Source organism: Topomyia yanbarensis, chromosome 2, assembly GCF_030247195.1.
Source record: "Topomyia yanbarensis strain Yona2022 chromosome 2, ASM3024719v1, whole genome shotgun sequence".
Lineage (NCBI taxonomy): Eukaryota > Metazoa > Arthropoda > Insecta > Diptera > Culicidae > Topomyia > Topomyia yanbarensis.
Window position 1 is genome coordinate 213,864,939 of NC_080671.1, and position 27,251 is coordinate 213,892,189.

General features: G+C 35.1%; 1 protein-coding gene across 18 annotated transcripts in view; it reads left to right on the top strand.

Annotated features, from left to right (window-relative positions):
• LOC131682870 (lysosomal-associated transmembrane protein 4B) overlaps positions 1 to 27,251 on the top strand; it is an 897,979-nt gene that overhangs the window by 52,957 nt on the left and 817,771 nt on the right. The window contains exon 2 of one of the 18 annotated variants that reach the window (XM_058964645.1): positions 2,956 to 3,090. The exons of the other annotated variants lie outside the window; for them this stretch is intronic. The gene's annotated coding sequence lies outside the window, so the exon portion shown is untranslated. The remainder of the gene's footprint in view (positions 1 to 2,955; positions 3,091 to 27,251) is intronic. 18 annotated transcript variants of the gene reach the window in all.

The following is a 27,251-nucleotide window of genomic DNA, read 5'->3' on the forward strand; positions in this document are numbered from 1 at the left end:
CTCCGTTAAGAAGTCGGTTTTCAGAGCAATTGCAATACCTTTCTATTGAGAAAGCCAAAAAGGTGCGAAATCGGCAAAGTCCCAAAAAGTCGATTCTTAGAAAAAAAAAATTTTCGAGATAACATAAAATCTCGACGTTTCATGCATTTTTAAGATGTTTGGCATAAAAAACACGAATTCGATTTCTGAAATTTCATGAGGTCCCCTCTTTGAAAAAAAAATTTGAGTTCCGGCTTATATGGGAATTTCATATGTGACCGGACGATTTAGTCTATATTTCCGGACCCATATAAGCGATCTGTGCGAAATTTTATTGACATCTATGGGGATATTATAGCTATCATTTGGGACTAAGTTTGTGGAAATCGGCCCAACCATTTTCGGGAAACTGATGTGAGTTCGTAAATTTTGAAAGATGGCCGCTTTTCCCGGGCACTTCCGGAACCGTCTATGGTGGTCAATATAGTCAACGAATGTTTTGTTGGCCGTCGATGACCTAGAACAGCAAATTTAAGTTGTTTGAGAGACATTTTAGCGAAATTTTTACCTTTTTTGCTTTCATCGGAGTATCGGTTTGAATCACAATTTGCTATGTGATCGCACGCCACAGCCCGTAACTCCGGAACCGGAAGTCGGATCGGGATGAAATTAAATAGCCATTTACGGGGACGCAATACCTTTCATTTGAGGCCAAGCTGAGTCGAATCGGTCTAGCCATCTCCGAGAAACCGATGTGACTGTTATTCTGAATTTAGATACTTCCGCCGGGGCTTCCGGAACCGATGATGGTGGCCAATGTGGCCAAATAGACTTTGAATGGATGTTAGTGACCTAATACTACAAATTGAAGCAGTTGTGGTCATATTTTGGAAAAAAATTCACCTTTATACATTCATTGCAGAATTTATTAAAATCGACATTTTCTGCGTGTTCGTACTCATCACCCTGTAATTCCGGAACCGGAAGTCGGATCCATTAGAAATTCAATAGCAGCCTATGGGAACGTTGCACCTTTCATTTGATACTAAGTTTGTCAAAATCGGTTCAGCCATCTCTGAGAAAAATGAGTGACATTTTTGGTCACATACACACACACACATACGCACATACACACATATACATACATACACACATACATACACACACATACATTTGCCGAACTCGACGAACTGAATCGAATGGTATATGTCACTCGGCCCTCCGGGCCTCCGTTAAAAAGTCGGTTTTCAGAGCAATTGCAATACCTTTCTATTGAGAAAGGCAAAAAGGTGCGAAATCGGCAAAGTCCCAAAAAGTCGATTTGAAAAAAAAAAAATCGTGATAACATAAAATCTCGTCGTTTCATGCATTTTAAAGATGTTTGGCATCAAAAATACGAATTCGATTTCTGAAATTTCATGGGGTCCCCCCTTTGAAAAAAATTTTGAGTTCCGGCTTATATGGGAATTTCATGTGTGACCGGACCGTTCAGTCTATATTTCCGGAACCATACAAGCGGTTCGTGCGAAATTTTACAGGCATCTGTGGGGATAATATAGCTATCATTTGGGACTAAGTTTGTGAAAATCGGCCAACCATTTCCGAGAAACTGATATGAGTTTGCTAGTTATGAAAGATGGCCGCTTTTCCCGGGCACTTCCGGAACCATCTATGGTGGTCAATGTAGTCAACGAAAGTTTGTTTGGCCGTCGGTGACCTAGAACTGCAAAGTTAAGTTATTTGAGAGACATTTTAGCGAAATTTTTACCTTTTTTGCTTCCATCGGGGTATCGGTTTGAATCACAATTTGCTATGTGATCGCACGCCACAACCCGTAACTCCGGAACCGGAAGTCGGTTGGGGATAAAATTTAATAGCCATTTACGGGGACGCAACATCTTTCATTTGAGACTAAGTTTGGTTGATTCGGTGTAGCCACCTCCGAGAAACCGATGTGACTGTTAGTCTGAATTTGGATACTTCCGCCGGGGCTTCCGGAACCGATGATGGTGGCCAATGTGACCAAAGAGACTTTGAATGGCTGTTAATGACCTAGTACTACAAATCGAAGCAGTTGTGGTCACATTTTGGAAAAATTTTCACCATTATAATTCATTGCAGAATTTCTTAAAATCGACATTTTCTGCGTGATCGTACTCATCACCCTGTAATTCCGGAACCGGAAGTCGGATCCATTAGAAATTCAATAGCAGCCTATGGGAACGTTGCACCTTTCATTTGGGACTAAGTTTGTAAAAATCATCCATCTCTGAGAAAAGTGAGTGAGATTGTGTTCGCGTACACACACACAGACGCACATACACACACACATACATACACACACAGACATTTGCCGAACTCGACGAACTGAATCGAATGGTATACGTCACTCGGCCCTCCGGGCCTCCGTTAAAAAGTCGGTTTTCAGAGCAATTGCAATACCTTTCTATTGAGAAAGGCAAAACGCTTTTAAACAATTTAATTCATTACCTGAATGTTCTCTTTCTCTTCCCCCGTAAATATTTTCGAATCGACGTAATTGATGCAAGCAGATTTTCAAGTCTGGATGATAATGCTTCTGTTAATTCGCGAGAAAATGGATTGCTTTTTAATTTCTCCACAGAACATATGGTCATCAGCCATTCCATGTGAAAGTCGCTCAGTGATGTGTGCTTCTCCTGCAACTTTTTCGTGCAAATGTAACATGGTTTAAAGGCTTCCAAATAATCCTGGATAAAATCCCAGCTCGGCGAAAGATCTAGAAAGCATTTAAATAAACATTCTAACAATTCATTACCCACAGCATGAGTTTTACCTAATTCAGAAAATTCGTCGGAAAATTGAGAGAAGAACATCTTCTGATCCATGAAACATTCGAACATTTTATAAATACTTCCCCACCTAGTTTGGCACCACACCGGAGGATATTTGGCGTGGTAGTAATCGAAAAATGTTTTATATTTTATATTTTTGCAGCGCTTGGCAACCTCTGTAATTTTCTTTACCATATCGTTGCTTTTGTTCACAACATCGAGGATAGCAAGTTGCAGAGTATGAACTGCACATCTTACCATATTCAAGTTATCCCGGGCTTGATCATGAAACTCATTTGTAAGTTTTTCAGCAACCTCATCAGCACGATCACTTGTGTTGTCGACATCATCCATCTCTTCATACAGTGTTATAATTGATGATTCAACTTCGTCCTTCAATCGCCGTATACACGCAAGCATGTTTGCGCCATTATCAACCGTTATTGAAAATATTTGTTCAATCTTAAGATCGTAGCGAGCCAATATCTCCAGCACTTTATCTTTGAGGTAAGCGGCAGTTTGCCTGTCCTTCACCTCAATCATGCCTTGTAATGATTGTTATTAGAAACATTTTAACCTATATTGTGTAAACTTACCTAAAGTTCTAACTAGTATTTTGCTACTTACAACATATTGAACACCAATTCCCAATACACGATGATTCAACCGACTAGCTGAGTCTATCATCAAGCAAAGCAACCGAGTCTTCATCTCAGCCGCCATGGCTGGCACCATTTTGGAGACCACCTGCTTGATATATGCTTTGGCGTTTGGTCTATTCAGCGCAAGTCCCAAAGCTGCACCCAACGGATCAAAAATCTGACGAAGACCTTCCCAATCGAAGCATGACAACGGAAGATTGTGATAAGCAACAAGTTTTATTGCTGAATCAACCAACAATTGTTTATCAATGGCCACTGATTTCTTAGGGATACTCCGTGCTTTTTTAACAGTTTCTTCACCGGTCAGTCCGTGTTTTATAGCCAAAGCCGTATGACGAGTTCGAAAATGCCGAATGAAGTTTCCGATATCACATTTCGATGGGATGTATGTGCAACCATCATCCGAGCCTTCAATTCGACAGAAAGCCCGATCTCCGTTACGATGAACAAACCTTTGCTCATTTTTACGTTTTGAACCATCCATTCCGGTGAACGCTTGATGAACCGCAGGTAAAATCAATTGAATGTGAACAACTGTTTCAAATGAAATGACGTGGACTCAATTGACAGGTATAAAGGATTCAACCGAACATGAATGGCGCATTGAATGAACGTATGTTTATTTAAATGAGTGTGAGTGAGGGACCGAATATAATGAATTTGTGAATGATTTATTCGGACCTGTCAAATCATTTCAACTCACATGGTAGGTAATAATGAGAAGATTTGACTGAGCAGTATAGTTTGTTCACATTCAAATGAATGACTTGAAATTTTACCGCACTGATGGTGGGTGTATCACTAATTTCTAGGCCTACAATTGATGCAATGCGTATAAATTGGCATCAGTAGCTTTACTTTGCTCTTAAGAACCAATATAATAACACAATTGGCATTATGCTATATTTATCCGTAGCGGAGAAAAATTTTAATTAAAAACTATTTTCCTCCACAAACGAGAAAATGGTTTAAGACCACCTTTGCTCGTAAAAGGCACAAAACCTTTAGCTAAACTATTTATGGAGATGCGTTTCGAGTTCGAAAACAAAATTTGTGCATCTGATTGAATTGGTATGAAAGCTGTAAAATGCTCGTATTTAAGCGAAACGAAAACTCGAATGGAGTGTTCCAATTATTACTTTACCTTTTAAACCAATGCGTTGAACAAAGATGGGAAAAGCTGCTCTAACCAGCGGCTAGAAAATTAGTATGGTGATAATAGAAACAAAACGAAAATAGGCTCATTACCCTTGCGTTGAAAGTGATAATCAGGGTAGTATAAAATTTTCGACTATGTATAATTTTAAATATTGCTGTCGATAATTATCTCATTTTAAAAATGTATTGCCCATTGGAAATTTATCCGCATAAAATTTCTACTTTGACATTTCGGAACAAATAAACACAAACAATTATTTTTTTAAAACTCCATTATCCATATCTTGGAAACTAACCAGCCAAAACAATCTATAATAGAGATAAAAACGAAACTATTTGATAAAAACATTTTTTTCAAATTTTATTGAGAAAGAACGCTAGAATAGAATCGAATATTATGCCCCCATGTTGTATTAGATTTCAAAATCAAAATATTTATCTTCTATTATGGTGTTATTGAGTTTGACGAATAGCATTGATTTTAAATTTTCCGAGCTTAGTTTTGTCTGATCGGTAGTTAGTATTTTCCCAAGGCCACTGAATCCTCGCTCAATTGAAACCTGTGTACAAGAAGTGCCCAAGGCCGTTTGTCACAGTAGAGTCTGGGTCCTCCAGCCTCTTGCATTCCCACCACATGATGATATCCGTATTCAACGAAGCACTGATCTATCATCTACACCACGAAAATTATACTAGGCGCGTTCTTAAATCCACCAACAACTCATCGGTATTTTGATGACTTTTTGTTGCGGGAGAGTAAAGCGACGCGCTGTGACACCAGTGCGCAACATAAACAAATCATGCTTATGTTGCGCGAGAGACATCAGAGAGCTCAACAGTAATCGTACAATTAGGGCCGATGAGTTGCTCAACGAACGAGAATAGAGCGGAGTGAGATTTTTAATGTACACACACAAACATAACAGCTGTTTTTGCATGAGCGCTAGTGTTGGACTAGTAAAAAAATCACTCCCGTGCATTGCAGTGCAATACAAATCGCGAAGGCTTCTGTTTAACAACCATCAATCAGATTATTGTTCTCGTAGTGCACAGATTCCACCTTCAAAAATGTTACCGCTAGCACCGAGTCCCCACCATTCATCTAGATAAACTGTGCAAGGAATAATTTCGCAGGTAAGTGTTATTTTTCCAAATGTTTTCCAAGTGATTCTCACAAAATTTGTTTAATGTTTCCATTCAGTTTCAGACGGAGTCCTACCAATCATACCATTTGTTGACAGTTCTGCCCCGGCCTTTTTCGAATGAAATTTCCAATTGCCTAAATGAAATGACGTGCGCACAACAGCTGCTAAGAGGTGAAGCAATTATAAATATTAGTACAAGGAAGTGAAATTTATTTTATGAGCCCTTAAAATGCGCCATTTAAGGACCGGGAGAGTTTACTGAAGGATTGGTACTCGTAGTGAGATCGCTTTCCGTTACTATGGGGTCCACGTCAGTGGTGCAAATTTTCATTTTCAAATGCCAACTTTCAGTTCAATCAAACCCAACCATGATTCAAATTCAAAGCCTCCCTCAATCATTCACTTTCAAGTTAGCGGGATTTTCAAAACTGAATCGTACGTCTTCATTTCAAATTGATGCTTTTTCATTCACCAACCAAAGCTGTCATCTGCTCTGTAGAGGCTAGTTTAGGTTAAATGTCGTCATATTTTGCGTTTTCAAGCTTACATGGACAGTAAGAACTACGTTCAGAGTAGTTTTGCTTGAAAAACCTAGTCAATACCCCAGTAAAGAGATATTCACAGGGTCAATGAAATTGAAAATGAATGGAAAATGATTGAGCAGGTCGGCTGTTTGAATGAATAATGGAAACGAACAACTGCGAATTGAATATAGTAGGGCATGATTTGAGAATTTTTCCTTCTTCAAGTTCAAAACAAACTGTTGAAAATTTGCAGCTCTGGTCCACGTAAGTTAAAATGCAGTATAAAAAGTTAACATTTTTTACAGTTCTGTGTTTCATTCCACAGAACTATCGGTGTCTTGTTCAAAGGACTGGTCGGGCTCACGATAGACGGCAACCACAAAAATCGACGTTATACGCTTATCGCACGCAACGGCTAGGGCTTATGTTGGTTCCGACGGAGTCGCCGGAGTTCTCGACAATTAGATTGGTGGTACTATAGCAGAGAGTGTAGATTTTTTCAAAGCGCCAGGGAAAAGTAGAAGTGATAGGCCGTCGACTAATGTGATAGATTTTATACAGTGACGACCCGATTTTTTCAGCCTCTTTGTGTATTCTAGACTGATAAAATGGGGACACCGAAAAATGGGCACCTTTTTCTTTTTTAATAAACCGAAGCTGTTAATCTATGCTTCTTTAGTCCCTAGCTATAGCCTCATAACCAAAAAACTTTTGAATATGATTATGTTGTATTTTTAGCTTTCGTCGTCCTGAGTTCTAGTTTTAGTGTCATATTATTGGACAATTATCTAATCGTCTGTACACAGCACAAAATTCGTTACTTGGGTGTTCGCTGATTGAGTCATTCTCCAACCAAAAAAACAGTTTTCCAGAGGAAAGGCGAGACTTATGTACCGATCTATGAATTGAGACGTCTGAATGTATGTTCACTGATGGCATCTCGAATAGACACGAACAATAAACCATAATTTTCGCTGTAACAGTACAATCAACTAGAACAGGGGGTAATTATGTATCTTGACAATCGTTTTTTACATATATTTTTCTTGAAAACTGATATTCAATATAAATTTTCTCTCATTTTCCGTTGAACAGTAAAACTAATTGCTACCTGAAATTTTATTATTCTACTAATAGAACTCTGCGTCGAACAATGTAGAAACGGTAATAACCATGCTATCTAATGTTTAATAGTTTGTAGAATAAATGCTATTGTTAAATTCTATTCGAGTAGCAATTATCTCAGCAGTATCTGAATCGACCTGAACGAAACTAGTTTCAAATGAAAGGCTAATCGTTACCATTTAAGGCGTGCAATTTGTTCTGGGTTATGATTCAAGTTCCTGGGAAAACACGACGTATTTTAGGCACATAACATTTAAACAAAACTATACGTTGGTGTTATTAGTAGCTTATTAGAAAACTTATAAAATACTTTTAATGACTTATGGATTATTAAAATCGGCGTACGAAAAGCATATTAAACATGTATTTTTCTTTTTATATTTCCATTTTTTAATGCCTAAAAATTCGAATGTTCCATAAGGGTCTATATATAAATGACGTAGCATTTTGGGTGACGGGAGAGGATAGGATTAGCAGTTGTGTGATGTTGCATTTATTATATTATTTATTTTAACTATTGAAATTTTAGGGGATGTGTGCAACAATTTGTCCCAAATATGGTTTTCTATCACCTATCGAAACAATGAACTAAACACCCTATTTATATGCAAAGTGTTTGGTTCGTGTATAAGAATCTTTTAAGGGGCGTTCCTTTTCTTTTTTGCACATAGTATATCAACGATGAATGTGTTCTATGTAATTCACCATGAGGAGATGAAGCTGCTTGTCATAGTGCACTTGAACGGAATTTTGTTTGAACATAACACTTGGGGTGAGTCGAGTCGACACTATATGAAAGTAAAAAGCTAGTACTTTCATCATCTTATGATGTTGTTTGGTTCTTTTTTCTCCTTAACGGATTATTTAAGGTGGAAGTTACACTAGCAATATTGAAATATAATTTAAAATATTTTTTTTTTTAAATTCAGCGACTAGAAAATTACTTTGTTCAAAAAAAATATGTGATTCGATATCGCAAACCACTTTGTGTCGGAAACAAGTGATGCTGAAATTATTAAGCTCGCTCATATTTATTGTTTCTTGTAATTTTGGTGGTGTCATCAAAGCTACATTTAACAAATTGTTAACATTTAAGCAACAGCTCTCAGTGGATTAACCCTCTAGTGCCCATTTTTTTTGATTGAAAAAACTTTTGTAGGTAGTCTTCGTGTTGAGAAAGAAGAAAATAATGTTGGTAATTCTTGTAAGTATAGGATTTTTCATTCAATCCTTAAAATAAGTAAGCCGGCTAGAGGTGGTGATGGGTACATAAGTGAAAAAAAACAAAAACTTTTTACATTTCTTACAAAAGAAATATATAGGATTCGCTAAAACTTTGTAAACTTTTTCTGAGGCCCGGAGGGCCGAGTTTCATATACTAATCGACAAATTGAGACAATGTCTGTATGTGTGTTTGTATGTATGTACAAAATGTCATGTAATTATCTCAGCAATGGCTGAACCGATCTTAATGAAACTAGTTCTACGATTCAAGAAATTCGATTTTGAAAACATTTTGTGAATTACCTCTATAAAAAATGAACTATTTCTCAAAAATCAATATGTAAGTTCACTTCAAAGACAAAATAATATGTGAGTTCACTTCATAGTGATTTTTTTCTAGAGTTCATGAATTTATCCCTTGATAATTAAGTTAATAGTTTTTTTGCATTTTAGTGTAGAAGAGAGCCACTCGCGGAAACAAGTTTAATAACGCATCCTACATGGCAAATACAATATTTGTAGTCCTGAGAAAATTTCCAAAATATTTGCATTATGGGAAAACTATAACTATTTTCAAATGTTCATACCCTCAAGATGAAAGAGATATCCCTACGAAACGTTGCACTATGGCTATAAAGGTGATCACAAATCGAAAACTACGTCAACTCAAATTTAATTCAGTTCTATTCAAAGCTTGTATATATACTATAATTAAGAATATTCATGGCTAACTCAGAAAAATATTTGGCTTAACTGGGAAATATGGATGTTTGACGATGAACATTTTGAGAAGAGACATTCCACGTGCGCTATTAAAACTCATCGTATCTCTATTGAATTTTGAATGAAACATATGCTCAAATATATCATGTAAAAACTAAGAACACTTTTTGTGATGATATTATTGAAAATGCACAATCGTTGTTTTGGTATGAACTTTCATGAAAAATAACGGATCAAAACCCAAAAATATCCACGAATTAGATCCGGGAAAAGAAGTCGCCCAAAATCCCCACTTTCGATGGGGGATGCAAGTACAATGTTCTTATCGTCGTACATATCTGCTCTATACTGAGTACACTTCAATTGATGTTTAAATAGCAGTCACAATTAGTATAGAGGCATTAGATAATTCAACACACGTTTCGTTCGAGTTTCCCTTTTTATACAAGCAAATTAGCGAAGATTGCAGTCGGAGTTTATGCATTGGGCAGATAGTTGATTTGACTACATTTTGGCCATCCTGATAGTTTGAACCATTTCTTTTCACAGTATTGGTTTGTTGTATAGGACTCATTTATCCATATTTCCTGAACGAGAATTCCGAATGAAGCAATATGCAAGCTATAAGGATGACTGGAAAGAGACTGCATGATAATCAACTAAATGCACGCCTTTTATGCTATCGCAATAGCCTAGCCACTACATATTATTCAATTGGGTTTTCCGTTCCATTCGATAAATTTTAGGTCCAATATACATAATATAACATTATTTCAAAAAAAAATTCGTAAAAACGATTTTTTTGTTTTTTGAAATAAATGCTATGTAAACTTGGCAACCAAAAAAAACGAAAAAAACAAACTATATGCAATGGATGGTGTTTATGTCAAATAAAAATAACCCTCCGGGAAAACCGAGAAAACATGCCCTATTTTTTCTGACAGGGCATCATTTGTCGTGAAATTCGATATGTCAAATCCTTCCTATAGTGTCAAATCCAGACTGTCAACATATTTCTTTATTTTAAATTTTAATATTATTTTCACGTTTCCTGAGTTGGAAAAAAACATTGTTGCAATCACGAAAATCAGCTTTATCAATGTAAGTAATAAAAAACGACTTTTTTTTCTCATTCAATGACCCAATTTAATGCAAATGAAAACTTTGAAATATCTATCTGTCTCATTCACGAATCGCATCCTCTGTCGCTCTCTGTGCAAGGGGCTTGAAAGCACATGGGACCTTTTCTCGCTTTACTATATTAAATTGCGCGTTAAAATACCGGACCAGCAAATTCTATTCTGCACATTTTTTTCGGGAATATGTGACCAAAAAGTAAATTTTGAATACTAAAGCAAATTGAACGTTCCAAATTCCTAATAACTAATTAAGGTCCATCAATAAAGTAGAAATACCAGATAATCTTAAAACGACGCCGTCAAATAAAGAAGCATGAAAACGAAAAGACTAAAAAAGGATGGAAGCCCTAGAAAGTCCATTGTATATTATTTAGCCTTTTCAGAAGATGGAATTTTCAAATACATTTCATAACTTTCTGATGCAATGGCTCTCAATTCGTACAATTCGGTTCATTCATTTTCTTTATTCAAGAATGTTTTTTAACTTTAAATATATAATCATTGCATTTTATTTAAATATTTCATTTAGCAACTTTTTATTCATTTTGTTCATCTGCCTTCATTTTATCTATTTTATTCGTTTCATTCTTTGGATTCACTCTGATAAGTTTATTTTTGTCGTGCATTTTACTCACATCATTCATTTAACATATTTTATAAACTGTTTTCATTCTATGGATTCTATGAATTTTTTCCAGTTCATACATTTTGTTCAGTTTCTTCATTTTAATAATCGAACTAATAATATTTTTTCAGTTTAATTCATTTCATCCAAATAATTTATTTGACTCAATTTATTTTTTTACTAATTCATAACCTTTAACCATCGTTTAGTTTTTTATTTTAAATCAATGCATTTTATTCTGCTGATTTTCTTTTTTTTATTCATTTTGTCAATTCAGTTCGTTTTGTTTATTTGATTCGTTTGTTTTCTTTATTTATTTCATTTATTTTTTATTTTATTCATTTTATTCATTTTATTAATTTTATTTATTTTATTCATTTTCTTCATTCCATTCATATTATTCATTTGATCCCTTTTAGTCATTTGATTCATTGTATTCACTGGATTCATTAAATTAATTTGATTCATTTAATTTGTTTGATTCATTTGGTTCATTTGATTCATTTGAGTTCATTTGTTTCATTTGATTCAGTTTAATCGTTTGGTTCATTTGATTCATATATTTAATTTGATTCATTTCGTGTTCAGTCATTCTTTTTATTTATTTCATTCAATTTGTTAGTTTGAGTCAATTTATTCTATTAGTCTTATAACTATTTCTAAACATAGTCTAAATTTTCATTTAATGAGCTAATCTAATTTGATTCGGGAATTTTATAATTTTGAATTCTTTAATCATTCTACTTATTTCTACTATTTTTAATTTCGTTCGTTTTATTGATTTTCTATTATGTATTCAGTTTATTTGAGATATTATTCGTGCAGGACTAGAAACTGTGTTCATTCCACCTCTAATTGGGTGCCTACTACGCATGAATTCTGCTAACTCATGAATGATCTAACAGTCATATGTGTAAGAAATGTCTCGTCTCCCTGCTAGGTGGATTAAATCTTTTTTTTTCTTCTAGTTACTACAACATTAGCAAATATAGATAGTTGCTTATATTTTAGACTCCATCAGAGCGCAAATTTCCTAAACTGTAAGGAGTGTTTCTCTAGTGCTTTGGTTGTTTAATTCTAGACTTGAATGCACTGAGCATCATTATCTTTTTCACAGTGGTTGAACACTCCAGGTGCTTTGAATCATAACCGATAGTTCAATCACTTTAATTTAAATTGTCAGCTGCCATTAGATACTCAGGTAGTAATTACTACGTGGGTATCTAATGAGAGATAAACAATTTAAATTAAACCGTGTTAAGTATTGGGATCAATAATTTCTTTTATGATAGCCCACCACAAAAGCCACGGATATCGAATGGCATTATAGTGATACGTCCATTTACAATACACAAACACCTTCGATTTCGCTAATTTATATCACTACACTTATTAATTAGTATATCTAGCCTACTTCTTTCGTTTTATTAGTAGCTTCAAAATTTATAATAGTGATTGTCAACCTTTTTCGTTCCATGTACCCCTTTCTAAATATTGTTTTGTATCGTGTACCCCTTACTGGAAATTACTTACAACATTTATCCTGTCGGCAAAGTCAAAATGATTTTCAGATGGATGAACATCATACTTTTACAAATACAAACTTATATAGTATAACAACATATATTTTACCTCTACGTTGGTCTAATTCACCCCCGGCTGAAAATCACTGATCTATAATATAGAAAATTTCTGCCTCGCCTGAAGTCATATGAATCCCATATTGATATAGTATTCTAGTATTGGGCATTCCATAAAACGTTTTTGGTGAACTGATCATTTTTTTATTTATCTCTTCTACTGTTAATTAGATAGGTTCAGCTGAATTGTTTCGACATCAAAGTAATAGAAATTTTTCAACAATGTTTCTTAAACACCCTCCTTTTCCCCCAAACTAAAAATAGCATTCTCGACCAAGTTATTTTTCATAAAATAATGTGTAATACTCAGTAACTGACTTGAGTAATGTTTCGTTGATTCTTTACCGTAATACCGGGCACTCAAATCCGCATAACACCGACAACAGATGCGTGCAGTGGACCAAACTAGTTGAGTTTGATTTCTTATTGTTATCGCAACTTTTGTTATAATTGAAATCCAGGTGCGACTGATTGATTTCCTGTAAAGGCGGCTTTTTAACTGTGGAGCAGTTTAATTTATTCTACGGTGTGGATTCAGGAGGTATGCATCGCGAGGCCATTGTGGGACAGTGTCTCCCATAATTCAGTGTATAACAAGGACGTCGAATATAATCAAGGTACAAAAACAAATTAATGTAAATATATTTTATTTGAATGAAATACCTCTTCACAATTTCCTATAATTGTGCCCATACTCCTCGCTGTTCGTTAATTTTCTCCCAACACACTAAACCGACACGGTTACGGTCATTGTTTTCGTTATCCCCGTGTAGTGGATAAAGGCAGCCTGGGATATATGATACAACAGAATACTTATATAATCTATGTAGGCCCGCGACATTTGCCTTGGACTCTTATTCCACGGGAACCAATCCAGAAAATCCTTCAATCCTTCGTTGGTAGCAGATGCCATGGCCAACACAGCGATATGCCGATCTAATTGTTGCAGCCGCATCACTTTTCCACCAGCTTGTGATAGCTTCAAATATTTTCGCACTAGAGAAAAAAGTTGAAAACTGCATCAAGAAAAAGAACTTCGATCACGAATTTTCTAAAATTTCACTTATCTTCTGCGGTTTTGATGTTTTTTTCTTGTTTGCTGTGTCTTTGTTCTACTGCTGTTCCAGATTCTGTAAGCACTCCGGAACAAATAGTAAGCACTCGATCCGGACGAAATTGGCTATCAGTTGCTAGCGCTCACGTCCAGCTACCAATTTTTCTTCAGCCACTGGTCAAATAAATAAAAAAGGAATGTTCTCGCCTACCGTCTCGTTGAGATTGACAGTTGTAGGTATGGGGCAGGGTTGCCATTTTAAAATCTGTATTCAATCGATTCAATCCAAAGCAAAACATTAGTCATTTGCGATATTTGAAATAGCAAAAACTGCGAATATCTGTGTGATATTGCTATCATATTTGTGCAAATTTCGGAATCCAAAAAAAAAAACAGCGGATTTTTTTAAAAAAATTGGGCCAAATGTGATCATGTGTAAAATAGTCTGTATCCAAAAACGATTAAATACATCTGCGATGCTAAAGAAAAGTTGTTCAAGTGGCAACTCTGCTAGGGAATAATTTAAATTCTCTTTAGCGCTCAATGGTGAGAGGATATGGATATCGCAGCTCTCCTACTTGAAATGTTGCATCCGATATTTTGTATCACAACAGAGCGAAAGTATTCTCTTCCGCTCAAAAAAAATTCTCGGCGGCCATGTTTAACTCAACAATTCGGTCATCGATGACCATATGTTGAGCAATGTTGAATTTCGAAACACGCCTACTTATATCCCCATTCTACGCAGCAGACAAAATTCCATCAAAACAAGAGAGGGAAACAATCACTCTCGCGCTCCACACTCTCAGCATTTTGGAAGAGGTATACCAACCCATCTTCAATCAGTTTTGCGCTCTAAAAATAAATCTTGTAATTTATTGGCTCAAAATAACTCATATAACGGGTGTGTTTTGAGAGTGCCCACAAAAATCGACGTTATACGCTTATCGCACGCAACGGCTAGGGCTTATGTTGGTTCCGACGGAGTCGCCGGAGTTCTCGACAATTAGATTGGTGGTACTATAGCAGAGAGTGTAGATTTTTTCAAAGCGCCAGGGAAAAGTAGAAGTGATAGGCCGTCGACTAATGTGATAGATTTTATACAGTGACGACCCGATTTTTTCAGCCTCTTTGTGTATTCTAGACTGATAAAATGGGGACACCGAAAAATGGGCACCTTTTTCTTTTTTAATAAACCGAAGCTGTTAATCTATGCTTCTTTAGTCCCTAGCTATAGCCTCATAACCAAAAAACTTTTGAATATGATTATGTTGTATTTTTAGCTTTCGTCGTCCTGAGTTCTAGTTTTAGTGTCATATTATTGGACAATTATCTAATCGTCTGTACACAGCACAAAATTCGTTACTTGGGTGTTCGCTGATTGAGTCATTCTCCAACCAAAAAAACAGTTTTCCAGAGGAAAGGCGAGACTTATGTACCGATCTATGAATTGAGACGTCTGAATGTATGTTCACTGATGGCATCTCGAATAGACACGAACAATAAACCATAATTTTCGCTGTAACAGTACAATCAACTAGAACAGGGGGTAATTATGTATCTTGACAATCGTTTTTTACATATATTTTTCTTGAAAACTGATATTCAATATAAATTTTCTCTCATTTTCCGTTGAACAGTAAAACTAATTGCTACCTGAAATTTTATTATTCTACTAATAGAACTCTGCGTCGAACAATGTAGAAACGGTAATAACCATGCTATCTAATGTTTAATAGTTTGTAGAATAAATGCTATTGTTAAATTCTATTCGAGTAGCAATTATCTCAGCAGTATCTGAATCGACCTGAACGAAACTAGTTTCAAATGAAAGGCTAATCGTTACCATTTAAGGCGTGCAATTTGTTCTGGGTTATGATTCAAGTTCCTGGGAAAACACGACGTATTTTAGGCACATAACATTTAAACAAAACTATACGTTGGTGTTATTAGTAGCTTATTAGAAAACTTATAAAATACTTTTAATGACTTATGGATTATTAAAATCGGCGTACGAAAAGCATATTAAACATGTATTTTTCTTTTTATATTTCCATTTTTTAATGCCTAAAAATTCGAATGTTCCATAAGGGTCTATATATAAATGACGTAGCATTTTGGGTGACGGGAGAGGATAGGATTAGCAGTTGTGTGATGTTGCATTTATTATATTATTTATTTTAACTATTGAAATTTTAGGGGATGTGTGCAACAATTTGTCCCAAATATGGTTTTCTATCACCTATCGAAACAATGAACTAAACACCCTATTTATATGCAAAGTGTTTGGTTCGTGTATAAGAATCTTTTAAGGGGCGTTCCTTTTCTTTTTTGCACATAGTATATCAACGATGAATGTGTTCTATGTAATTCACCATGAGGAGATGAAGCTGCTTGTCATAGTGCACTTGAACGGAATTTTGTTTGAACATAACACTTGGGGTGAGTCGAGTCGACACTATATGAAAGTAAAAAGCTAGTACTTTCATCATCTTATGATGTTGTTTGGTTCTTTTTTCTCCTTAACGGATTATTTAAGGTGGAAGTTACACTAGCAATATTGAAATATAATTTAAAATATTTTTTTTTTTAAATTCAGCGACTAGAAAATTACTTTGTTCAAAAAAAATATGTGATTCGATATCGCAAACCACTTTGTGTCGGAAACAAGTGATGCTGAAATTATTAAGCTCGCTCATATTTATTGTTTCTTGTAATTTTGGTGGTGTCATCAAAGCTACATTTAACAAATTGTTAACATTTAAGCAACAGCTCTCAGTGGATTAACCCTCTAGTGCCCATTTTTTTTGATTGAAAAAACTTTTGTAGGTAGTCTTCGTGTTGAGAAAGAAGAAAATAATGTTGGTAATTCTTGTAAGTATAGGATTTTTCATTCAATCCTTAAAATAAGTAAGCCGGCTAGAGGTGGTGATGGGTACATAAGTGAAAAAAAACAAAAACTTTTTACATTGCTTACAAAAGAAATATATAGGATTCGCTAAAACTTTGTAAACTTTTTCTGAGGCCCGGAGGGCCGAGTTTCATATACCAATCGACAAATTGAGACAATGTCTGTATGTGTGTTTGTATGTATGTACAAAATGTCATGTAATTATCTCAGCAATGGCTGAACCGATCTTAATGAAACTAGTTCTACGATTCAAGAAATTCGATTTTGAAAACATTTTGTGAATTACCTCTATAAAAAATGAACTATTTCTCAAAAATCAATATGTAAGTTCACTTCAAAGACAAAATAATATGTGAGTTCACTTCATAGTGATTTTTTTCTAGAGTTCATGAATTTATCCCTTGATAATTAAGTTAATAGTTTTTTTGCATTTTAGTGTAGAAGAGAGCCACTCGCGGAAACAAGTTTAATAACGCATCCTACATGGCAAATACAATATTTGTAGTCCTGAGAAAATTTCCAAAATATTTGCATTATGGGAAAACTATAACTATTTTCAAATGTTCATACCCTCAAGATGAAAGAGATATCCCTACGAAACGTTGCACTATGGCTATAAAGGTGATCACAAATCGAAAACTACGTCAACTCAAATTTAATTCAGTTCTATTCAAAGCTTGTATATATACTATAATTAAGAATATTCATGGCTAACTCAGAAAAATATTTGGCTTAACTGGGAAATATGGATGTTTGACGATGAACATTTTGAGAAGAGACATTCCACGTGCGCTATTAAAACTCATCGTATCTCTATTGAATTTTGAATGAAACATATGCTCAAATATATCATGTAAAAACTAAGAACACTTTTTGTGATGATATTATTGAAAATGCACAATCGTTGTTTTGGTATGAACTTTCATGAAAAATAACGGATCAAAACCCAAAAATATCCACGAATTAGATCCGGGAAAAGAAGTCGCCCAAAATCCCCACTTTCGATGGGGGATGCAAGTACAATGTTCTTATCGTCGTACATATCTGCTCTATACTGAGTACACTTCAATTGATGTTTAAATAGCAGTCACAATTAGTATAGAGGCATTAGATAATTCAACACACGTTTCGTTCGAGTTTCCCTTTTTATACAAGCAAATTAGCGAAGATTGCAGTCGGAGTTTATGCATTGGGCAGATAGTTGATTTGACTACATTTTGGCCATCCTGATAGTTTGAACCATTTCTTTTCACAGTATTGGTTTGTTGTATAGGACTCATTTATCCATATTTCCTGAACGAGAATTCCGAATGAAGCAATATGCAAGCTATAAGGATGACTGGAAAGAGACTGCATGATAATCAACTAAATGCACGCCTTTTATGCTATCGCAATAGCCTAGCCACTACATATTATTCAATTGGGTTTTCCGTTCCATTCGATAAATTTTAGGTCCAATATACATAATATAACATTATTTCAAAAAAAAATTCGTAAAAACGATTTTTTTGTTTTTTGAAATAAATGCTATGTAAACTTGGCAACCAAAAAAAACGAAAAAAACAAACTATATGCAATGGATGGTGTTTATGTCAAATAAAAATAACCCTCCGGGAAAACCGAGAAAACATGCCCTATTTTTTCTGACAGGGCATCATTTGTCGTGAAATTCGATATGTCAAATCCTTCCTATAGTGTCAAATCCAGACTGTCAACATATTTCTTTATTTTAAATTTTAATATTATTTTCACGTTTCCTGAGTTGGAAAAAAACATTGTTGCAATCACGAAAATCAGCTTTATCAATGTAAGTAATAAAAAACGACTTTTTTTTCTCATTCAATGACCCAATTTAATGCAAATGAAAACTTTGAAATATCTATCTGTCTCATTCACGAATCGCATCCTCTGTCGCTCTCTGTGCAAGGGGCTTGAAAGCACATGGGACCTTTTCTCGCTTTACTATATTAAATTGCGCGTTAAAATACCGGACCAGCAAATTCTATTCTGCACATTTTTTTTCGGGAATATGTGACCAAAAAGTAAATTTTGAATACTAAAGCAAATTGAACGTTCCAAATTCCTAATAACTAATTAAGGTCCATCAATAAAGTAGAAATACCAGATAATCTTAAAACGACGCCGTCAAATAAAGAAGCATGAAAACGAAAAGACTAAAAAAGGATGGAAGCCCTAGAAAGTCCATTGTATATTATTTAGCCTTTTCAGAAGATGGAATTTTCAAATACATTTCATAACTTTCTGATGCAATGGCTCTCAATTCGTACAATTCGGTTCATTCATTTTCTTTATTCAAGAATGTTTTTTAACTTTAAATATATAATCATTGCATTTTATTTAAATATTTCATTTAGCAACTTTTTATTCATTTTGTTCATCTGCCTTCATTTTATCTATTTTATTCGTTTCATTCTTTGGATTCACTCTGATAAGTTTATTTTTGTCGTGCATTTTACTCACATCATTCATTTAACATATTTTATAAACTGTTTTCATTCTATGGATTCTATGAATTTTTTCCAGTTCATACATTTTGTTCAGTTTCTTCATTTTAATAATCGAACTAATAATATTTTTTCAGTTTAATTCATTTCATCCAAATAATTTATTTGACTCAATTTATTTTTTTACTAATTCATAACCTTTAACCATCGTTTAGTTTTTTATTTTAAATCAATGCATTTTATTCTGCTGATTTTCTTTTTTTATTCATTTTGTCAATTCAGTTCGTTTTGTTTATTTGATTCGTTTGTTTTCTTTATTTATTTCATTTATTTTTTATTTTATTCATTTTATTCATTTTATTAATTTTATTTATTTTATTCATTTTCTTCATTCCATTCATATTATTCATTTGATCCCTTTTAGTCATTTGATTCATTGTATTCACTGGATTCATTAAATTAATTTGATTCATTTAATTTGTTTGATTCATTTGGTTCATTTGATTCATTTGAGTTCATTTGTTTCATTTGATTCAGTTTAATCGTTTGGTTCATTTGATTCATATATTTAATTTGATTCATTTCGTGTTCAGTCATTCTTTTTATTTATTTCATTCAATTTGTTAGTTTGAGTCAATTTATTCTATTAGTCTTATAACTATTTCTAAACATAGTCTAAATTTTCATTTAATGAGCTAATCTAATTTGATTCGGGAATTTTATAATTTTGAATTCTTTAATCATTCTACTTATTTCTACTATTTTTAATTTCGTTCGTTTTATTGATTTTCTATTATGTATTCAGTTTATTTGAGATATTATTCGTGCAGGACTAGAAACTGTGTTCATTCCACCTCTAATTGGGTGCCTACTACGCATGAATTCTGCTAACTCATGAATGATCTAACAGTCATATGTGTAAGAAATGTCTCGTCTCCCTGCTAGGTGGATTAAATCTTTTTTTTTCTTCTAGTTACTACAACATTAGCAAATATAGATAGTTGCTTATATTTTAGACTCCATCAGAGCGCAAATTTCCTAAACTGTAAGGAGTGTTTCTCTAGTGCTTTGGTTGTTTAATTCTAGACTTGAATGCACTGAGCATCATTATCTTTTTCACAGTGGTTGAACACTCCAGGTGCTTTGAATCATAACCGATAGTTCAATCACTTTAATTTAAATTGTCAGCTGCCATTAGATACTCAGGTAGTAATTACTACGTGGGTATCTAATGAGAGATAAACAATTTAAATTAAACCGTGTTAAGTATTGGGATCAATAATTTCTTTTATGATAGCCCACCACAAAAGCCACGGATATCGAATGGCATTATAGTGATACGTCCATTTACAATACACAAACACCTTCGATTTCGCTAATTTATATCACTACACTTATTAATTAGTATATCTAGCCTACTTCTTTCGTTTTATTAGTAGCTTCAAAATTTATAATAGTGATTGTCAACCTTTTTCGTTCCATGTACCCCTTTCTAAATATTGTTTTGTATCGTGTACCCCTTACTGGAAATTACTTACAACATTTATCCTGTCGGCAAAGTCAAAATGATTTTCAGATGGATGAACATCATACTTTTACAAATACAAACTTATATAGTATAACAACATATATTTTACCTCTACGTTGGTCTAATTCACCCCCGGCTGAAAATCACTGATCTATAATATAGAAAATTTCTGCCTCGCCTGAAGTCATATGAATCCCATATTGATATAGTATTCTAGTATTGGGCATTCCATAAAACGTTTTTGGTGAACTGATCATTTTTTTATTTATCTCTTCTACTGTTAATTAGATAGGTTCAGCTGAATTGTTTCGACATCAAAGTAATAGAAATTTTTCAACAATGTTTCTTAAACACCCTCCTTTTCCCCCAAACTAAAAATAGCATTCTCGACCAAGTTATTTTTCATAAAATAATGTGTAATACTCAGTAACTGACTTGAGTAATGTTTCGTTGATTCTTTACCGTAATACCGGGCACTCAAATCCGCATAACACCGACAACAGATGCGTGCAGTGGACCAAACTAGTTGAGTTTGATTTCTTATTGTTATCGCAACTTTTGTTATAATTGAAATCCAGGTGCGACTGATTGATTTCCTGTAAAGGCGGCTTTTTAACTGTGGAGCAGTTTAATTTATTCTACGGTGTGGATTCAGGAGGTATGCATCGCGAGGCCATTGTGGGACAGTGTCTCCCATAATTCAGTGTATAACAAGGACGTCGAATATAATCAAGGTACAAAAACAAATTAATGTAAATATATTTTATTTGAATGAAATACCTCTTCACAATTTCCTATAATTGTGCCCATACTCCTCGCTGTTCGTTAATTTTCTCCCAACACACTAAACCGACACGGTTACGGTCATTGTTTTCGTTATCCCCGTGTAGTGGATAAAGGCAGCCTGGGATATATGATACAACAGAATACTTATATAATCTATGTAGGCCCGCGACATTTGCCTTGGACTCTTATTCCACGGGAACCAATCCAGAAAATCCTTCAATCCTTCGTTGGTAGCAGATGCCATGGCCAACACAGCGATATGCCGATCTAATTGTTGCAGCCGCATCACTTTTCCACCAGCTTGTGATAGCTTCAAATATTTTCGCACTAGAGAAAAAAGTTGAAAACTGCATCAAGAAAAAGAACTTCGATCACGAATTTTCTAAAATTTCACTTATCTTCTGCGGTTTTGATGTTTTTTTCTTGTTTGCTGTGTCTTTGTTCTACTGCTGTTCCAGATTCTGTAAGCACTCCGGAACAAATAGTAAGCACTCGATCCGGACGAAATTGGCTATCAGTTGCTAGCGCTCACGTCCAGCTACCAATTTTTCTTCAGCCACTGGTCAAATAAATAAAAAAGGAATGTTCTCGCCTACCGTCTCGTTGAGATTGACAGTTGTAGGTATGGGGCAGGGTTGCCATTTTAAAATCTGTATTCAATCGATTCAATCCAAAGCAAAACATTAGTCATTTGCGATATTTGAAATAGCAAAAACTGCGAATATCTGTGTGATATTGCTATCATATTTGTGCAAATTTCTGAATCCAAAAAAAAAAACAGCGGATTTTTTTAAAAAAATTGGGCCAAATGTGATCATGTGTAAAATAGTCTGTATCCAAAAACGATTAAATACATCTGCGATGCTAAAGAAAAGTTGTTCAAGTGGCAACTCTGCTAGGGAATAATTTAAATTCTCTTTAGCGCTCAATGGTGAGAGGATATGGATATCGCAGCTCTCCTACTTGAAATGTTGCATCCGATATTTTGTATCACAACAGAGCGAAAGTATTCTCTTCCGCTCAAAAAAAATTCTCGGCGGCCATGTTTAACTCAACAATTCGGTCATCGATGACCATATGTTGAGCAATGTTGAATTTCGAAACACGCCTACTTATATCCCCATTCTACGCAGCAGACAAAATTCCATCAAAACAAGAGAGGGAAACAATCACTCTCGCGCTCCACACTCTCAGCATTTTGGAAGAGGTATACCAACCCATCTTCAATCAGTTTTGCGCTCTAAAAATAAATCTTGTAATTTATTGGCTCAAAATAACTCATATAACGGGTGTGTTTTGAGAGTGCCCAACGGAGACTCTCAGATACTTATAAATTATATCATCTATTTACATTTAGCTTACCATAGTTCAGTATAGGGTAAAGACCTAATTTTGGCCCCATAAGGGAGGGCGCCACACTATTCTTTTAATTACGCAGCCTACAATCGATGAAAGGCGCATAAATTGGCATCAGTATCCTTGCTTCGTTCCCAAGAACCAAATTATTATCAAAAATGTCCGGAGAATGGGGAAATAATTCTGTTTCAGCGCCACGAAAACTCGAATCGAATGCTCTTATTTTCGCACTACCATTTGAGCCAATGCGTTGAACAAAGATGGCAGACGCTGCTCTAACTAACGGGTTCAAATGGGTAGGGTGACAATAGAAATAGGGCGAAAATAGTCTCCACACCCTATATTGAATAGAAAAAATTTAATGAGAATGTAGTTATAATTTTGGAGCGAAAAGGTAGAAAAGTCGCAAAAAATTCTCGTAGCAGATGTCTGCGAAATATTTATAGACATTGAAAATTGATTGAATTATCATCTTGGGCCAGAAGCGGTATTTAATTTTTAGTGCTTCCATTTGGATAAAAGATAAGCATATGTTTGAAATCGGGGAAGTCGATTAGCAACAATCACACTAGTTTACAGCATTTCTGAACTAACTAAGCTGGTGGTCATTTTCAATGTAAAACCGTGTGCTGAATCCGAAAATGAAGTCAAAAAAATTTACAGTAGGACAGGTTTCGAGTTACAGTAAAAAATGAATTTCACCTTTATAATTAAAAGTACGTTCAGTAAAATCCAAATATCTTCGGTTGTAGTTCGTTGATCTGAAATATTATTATGTTGAGTTAAAGGTAATTGAATGCACTTTCGATCGTTGAAACATTTTATTTTAGTGCAACTACTGGTTCTGAAGTTATTTATGAATCTATTGAACTTTTTCTTAATCTTTCGTCATTTTTTTTAAGAAAAATGAACGTTTGGTAAATATTTGGGGCAGGATAAAGCAATCCTCAAAATTATATTTTATGGGAAATGAAGGCCTGCTTATAACCAATGAAAATAAGCACTTGTTAGTTTAAATCGGATGTAAATTGTGAATGTTCAATTTTTTGAAGGATGGACATTTTTAAGTTTCTTTTGGTCAACTTATTGAACCGTCTCGATTCCAATTTTTTCTAGGGTTGTTTCATAATATATGGGGGATTCTCTGTCAGAATTTTGAGAGAATTTATTGTAGGGTAATGTGTAAACTCGTTTAACAAAACCATTCAAGACTTCTTATAACAATAATTTGAGGCTCAGTGGAGTATTGTCAAAAATTTGGCATTAAAAATACCCATAATATTTACATGTGTCATACAGAATCGTATATGTACAAAATAACAGTAATCTACACGCTCCACACCGCCCTGACACACATATCTAGAAGAATTCTTCAGAAGGGTGTTACAGCAATATGTAAACAATATGGGTTTTCGCATTTTATTGAAGCTAATGTATTAAATTGTCATAAACTTTGATAAGAAATAAAAAAGAACGGTCTGGACAACCTTACTAAGACTTTTAAAAAAGGCCTTATATCAACTAGCTTTAGAGGGAAATAAAGTTGTTGTTAAGCCCCCCATATTTAATTTAGTGTTACAGCAGTTATGGCAAATTTTTGGGGGGGGGGGAAGGGGAGGAGTTGCTTCTCTAATCTTCCGGTCATCACATCACATGCTTTGGTATTCTTAGTATGTATAACAAACATGAAGATGTGACCCAAGGCGCCAAGAGCGCACTAAAATCCTGTCAATCCTATTTTTCATTGGATTGTCTGCTCTAAATATATCACCAGGGGACCATTCATAACTGATATCGGATATTGACAATAGGGGAAGAGCGTCACGTAACGAGATAAAAACTAAAACTGAATTTTAGATGTATCAGCGGATCAGGGATAAAAAAATGAACAACATTGTTTATGAATGCCCCCCAAACAAAGAATATTCCATAACGAATATCACGTAACATCGGCGACAGAGCATTGGGATCAAGGCCAAGTACCCCCTGGGTCGTGCAAAACTGAGAAGCAACATCAATTTAGGCACAGATAGCAGACGTCCATTTATTTTTATTTTTTTTGTTTTGTCTTTTCATTTGTTTCTCTTGCTACAATATATGCAACTCGATGCAAGAGAACGTGACGGCCAAGGAAACGGAAAGCCAATAGCTCAAACAGATCAGAAACAGGAAGGAGGACTACGAACAAGGAAACAAACAACAGATGAGAAATCGTTTACTTATTTATTGTAACTACGATACTAATCACAATTATTTTGCTTTTCTTGTTTCGTTTCAGCAAATCAAAATCTATACGGACTAGCACATACGAACAGTTAGGCTTTGTAGGTTCTCATTCAGGTGCGGTCTGAGAAATGACAATGACACATATGTACGAGATGGCGCTGTGGCTGTGGCCTTCGACTGACATGGTCCATTCTCATTGATTCGGAAGTCTTCTTGGCTGGTTGGTAGATATGTGCTCCTACTTGCAAGTTGATCAATTCGCTTGGGTGGGGGACATGCGGATCCTACTAGTTGTCGACTCTTTTGATCGTGAGTATGAGGCTAGTTCAGGAAAGGAGTGCAGGACTGGCACCTAAGAGAAAGTTAATTATTCAAGACTTGTTCTTATGATTATTAAACTCGACCAAGCACACCGGCTCTCAGAAATGATGAGCAACGCTTTCGGGTCGGTGTGGTCTATTCGAGTCGTACCAGGCGGACATTCGGTTCAAGCAAACTTTATGGGGAATAAAGTGGATAAAACGCCTTTATTGGCAGATATTCTTTTTGCGAAATCCTAAAATGCCTTCACTGGTATAGCTACTCAGGATAATAATAATAGAAAAATTAAGGGTTTGCCTGGTCCATAATGTAATGAATATGTATATTGACTAGAACAGGGATAATCGAGTTATGTTATAAGATAAAGAAGAAACAGCACAGTTGTAGGAAAAGTATTCGTGAGTAAGGACTAATACTGCTAGTATGTTTACCGTTTCAATTAATAGTCGATTGATCCGCTTCGGACCTAGGAGACAAAAAGGAGATTAGGAAGAGACAGAAGCGGATTCAATGCGAAATTTGCCAATATGACGTTGATCCCAAGGCGATGGTAAGATGATTTTTCATAGGATGACAGACTAGATGACACGACGTTACATGCTCTAAACTTGCGCCAAATAGTTTGTATGTATGTACGAATGTAAGCCCGTATGTATGCCTGTATGCATGGATGTGTATAGGACCAATGTATCCCTGAGCAACGTGGAAGGACAGCCTCTGAGCCGCCAAAACGCTCATGGGAAGCCGGGTGCGCGGTCGTAGGTGTGACCATAAAGCACTGCACACACTGTCAAGTGCAATGGAGAGCCGGTAGGTGTACAATTAATGCACATAGGTTGCAGAAATAGGTTGTTGAGACAGCCCGATTGCATACTGATAAATAACAATAAATAACAAAATAACAATAACAGCAGTTATGGCAAATTTTTAGCGCTTTCAAGAGTATAGCGATGCTTGAAAGAGCTCATTGCCTATTATTTTCAGCTATGGCTGCAATTATTATAAATTTAACATTAGTTCCCCGAAAATAAATATTAAGTGCATTACACCCTTATCACATATTTACCTGCAGTACGCCCTGCATTACCGACGGTTTTCAATTCGATTAAGTTGACGCGCCCGATAACAACAGCCTCTTGTTTGAAGTACGATGCTGTTGAGCCCTTCGTTGTTTATAGAGTAAATGAATCATATTTTACATTTTGATTGATAAAACCATCAATGTTGTTGCACAATGGTTTGGGTCTCCATTAACTAGCTATGCTAGTCTTCAACACTGCGATCAAAAAGATTATTTAAGGGTAAGTGATAAAGCGGTTTTATTCATGTCGAGATTCATGTATGTTCTTCCCTTGTGATGGTCAATTAAGTGTTTTTGCAGTAACTCTTTACATACTGACCCGGTACGTTAAAAAGTGCTCAAGAATAAAGGTGATTGTGCTACCAAATGCTTCACTGTTTGTTACCGAAAAAGGGGGATGATGTAACGGACTTACTTTATAACTTCACAAAATATTCCCAGTCATAAAAACCAATCCCTACAAGCACCAATGTGAATCCTTCTCAGGTCACAGGTCACAAAACCCAAATCTAACATATCCTTTAGTCAGGCCACTTGAAACGAGGCCACACTCATATTTTCCCACAGATCGTAAATTACTCGAACGATCGTTTTCAAATCCAACTTGCATAACCAGATGGGCGCATTCCAGTTAAACCATTCTGGGTCACACTAGAGTCTGTATACAATATAGAGTCCCGTACAGAGGAATGCGCAACACTGCGTAGAATACAGACTATTTATTTTTTTCTGGCAACCGGAGTCTTTGCAGTAACTTTGAATGCCT